Source organism: Palaemon carinicauda, chromosome 37 (genome assembly GCF_036898095.1).
Source record: "Palaemon carinicauda isolate YSFRI2023 chromosome 37, ASM3689809v2, whole genome shotgun sequence".
In the NCBI taxonomy this organism is placed as follows: Eukaryota; Metazoa; Arthropoda; class Malacostraca; order Decapoda; family Palaemonidae; genus Palaemon; species Palaemon carinicauda.
Window position 1 is genome coordinate 46,596,420 of NC_090761.1, and position 3,333 is coordinate 46,599,752.

At 33.8% G+C, this 3,333-nt stretch overlaps 1 protein-coding gene across 1 annotated transcript in view; it reads left to right on the plus strand.

The window, feature by feature from the left end:
* The first annotated feature begins 2,121 nt into the window (after positions 1–2,121).
* The window catches only part of LOC137629622 (streptococcal hemagglutinin-like), a 127,430-nt gene continuing 126,218 nt past the window's right edge, over positions 2,122–3,333 (plus strand). The window contains exon 1 of the mRNA XM_068361126.1: positions 2,122–2,254. The gene's annotated coding sequence lies outside the window, so the exon portion shown is untranslated. The remainder of the gene's footprint in view (positions 2,255–3,333) is intronic.

A 3,333-nucleotide genomic window follows, 5' to 3' on the forward strand; every position in this document is an offset into this window, starting at 1 on the left:
TTTATTTTCATAAAAATTGTCCGCATTATGTTTCACAAGAACTAACGAAAACTAATATAATTTGTAAAAAAAAAAAAAAAAAAAAAAAAAATGTAGCCAAATTTTGGACAACCATTCACGAAATAATCATAAAACGGATTCAGGTCCGTTTCGGATTATAATTATTATTGTTGTTGTTAATTGCTAAACTACAACCCTAGTTGGAAAAGCCGGATGCTATAACCCCAGGGGCTCAAACAGGAAAATAGCCCAGTGAGGAAAGGAAACAAGGAAAAATAAAATATTTTAAGAACAGTAACAACATTAAAATAAATATCTCCTATATAAACTATTAAAGCTTTCACAAAACAAGAGGAAAGGATAATAAAATAGAATAGTATGCCCAAGTGTAAATTAACAAGTTTTGTGGCTCAGAAAATAAATTGATACATAATCATAATTATTAGCCATATCGATACCAACAGGTGGGCGTGGCCACGTACATGACTGGCTGAAGGGACTGCTAATTGCGTAATGAATCAATTAATTGGTGAATGAGATTAACCTAAAAATAATTATCATACATTCGTTATTGGAACAGATACACTTTCTCGAGAAGATGAAATAATTGTACTATAGACCCTTTCTTAAACAAGATACAACAAAACCAACAACAACAACAACAACAACTTTTGATAACATTAAAAAGCCTAGAAATTAATTATAAAAGCTATTGAAATTTTCAGCCCTTTTCTCGATATAATGTCGGGATTTCAAAGACCAATAACTCACCGTCTGTTAATCTTCTAAGGACAATCTTAGCAGACTTGTAAAATGACTTACATCTTTATAGCCCCATATCTTTTTCTAGAAGATTATTCCATAAATCAATATCGGGACAAACATGCAAAAGCCTAACACTTCAAGTCAGAGAAAATATTATTTATAGCTCAAATTTATATTTGAAACGTGTTGAGCCCACCGGATCTACTGTTATGTGCTTCTCAAGCAGTTACGATGACCATTCATAAAATGTGTGCACTGGCGTAAGCAGCCTTACCACTGTCATCCTTTTCAAACCACGCTTATTATTATTATTATTATTATTATTATTATTAGTAGTAGTAGTAGTAGTAGTAGTAGTAGTATCTAAGCTACAACCATAGTTGCAAAAGCAAGATTTTGTAAGCCCATAGCACGAGTAAGATGTAGATTGCTTGCAAGACGAGTGTCATAGTCTGATTTAGTTTAATCATGAAAATCTTTGAATATTCTCCCTATATACTGTGAACAAGGACGTATGCATCTAACACGAACGTTAAGTGATGTACATGCATATACTAAAACGTCGTTGAAAAATATCCATCATATACACAAGCGTCGCCATTATTTTGATCTTATCTTACCACTTCCGGCGAGATGTTTGAAACTTGTGACTAACCAACAGTATTGTATATCCTGAGTGATTCTTTGTTTTCATTTCATTTGCTTTTTTTTATTTCTTAATTTTACTTTAAAATGGACTGACTTTACTGTAAACTTATAAACGACGAGAACTTTGGAAACCTAGGCCTACAATCAATTTATCAAGACTTTACAAAAAATGTACTGCAGATACATCTTAATTATCTAACTTTCCAACAGTTAATAATCTAATTCTAATAAAGCATTCATTAACTGAAAAATGCTAGGACAGGATTACTGAACAATTTTAGATAGAACACGTGCAGAATAGAGGCACCCCCCCCCCCTCTCTCTCTCTCTCTCTCTCTCTCTCTCTCTCTCTCTCTCTCCCTCCTTAGCTGAATTTTAGCAAATAAACAGGTATAAAAACATAGTGACTTATGAAATCAATCTTTGGATTACTTGAAGTTCATTCATTATGATTACATAATCTATAATTACATTCATTAAGCATTAGGCCTATGGTGATTCCTTAACTGCAACACAATTTGTGGTACTTTCTGTGGCAAAAGAGACAATTTGTTAACAAATCCTATAGAAGCATTAAGCTTTTCTTTTGCAGAAATACAAAAACATTAACAGCATATTTTGATTTGCAGGATGAATTCTGAACAGGAACAACACAGAGAAGAAGAGTGTTGTTTACATCGTTTCAGGAAAGTCAACGTAGAGTCTATAATTATAGTCCTTGTACCGAAACCTTTGTTAGTATAAGTATAACAAGTTCAGAAATGCGGGGAAACTTATTCTAAAAACTGGTGCCAGTTAAGTGGAATCTTGAGTAAAGCAGAAGTTACAGACGACTTTGAAAGCAAGTACCAGATACAAAGGAGTTTTAACAGTATTATGAGGTCTCTATGTTGTCTGTATATGTTGCCGGTAGCAGATGCTACTGTGCAGCCTAGGAAACTTAATGCATATCTATTCATGAATTCTTAGATAGAAAAGCTAACACAATACCAACGTTTTACTCTAGAAATTGGATCCCTCGTAATTGATATGTCTGAAATATGTAAATTTACGCTATCATTTAAGAATATATTTTTTGAGTTGGAAATAAGGTAACGGGATTTCTTGTTATTGTGTTCAGAATGATTCTTGAGAGAGAGAGAGAGAGAGAGAGAGAGAGAGAGAGAGAAGGTCAATACTAAGATCAGAAATAACGTGGGACCATATTGTGAAACCTTGGGTTCTAGGTTTGGGAAATATGGAAATTGGTGCACTCTATCTAACCTAACCTAACCTAGCCTAGCCTAACTGCGTACCTAGACCGCGCATAACCTAACCATGGTAACCTAATAATTATGAAATTTTAAATGATATATCAGATACGTATTTGAATAGGCTATTGCCCTTGTCGTAATCAGAAGTTCCAGATGTAGACCTACAAATGGAATTAATCGCTTTTGGGAGGATAGTGCCACCAGTTCACCTCACACAGAGCACTGTAGGCATCACACATTACTAAAGGGTCTATGCGAGTTCCCCATTGCACCTTAGTGCAGAACAGCCTACATTGCCCCAGTGGTGGATCATATGTACCAAATTAATTGAACTGAATTATAAAGTTATATAAAATTACCAAAATTCAGAAGACCACTTGAAGTCAACTATCGTCGGACGGTGCCATGCGGAGGTAATCTAAACTTACGAAATCCTATTGAAGAATCACATGAATCCGTTTTAGATAAACCAATATTGAGAAACCGTTACACTCTGCCGTTTCGGTCTTGGTTTGTCGTAAGTTTGGCATTGCTTAGAATTATCTTAATATATAGATAAATATCTGTAATGGTAAACTTCAAATAGGGTTTGATATTTGTTTAGTATATCGAAAATTCATTGAAAATAAAAAAAACATAAAAAAAACATGAAAAGGTAAATAAGTAT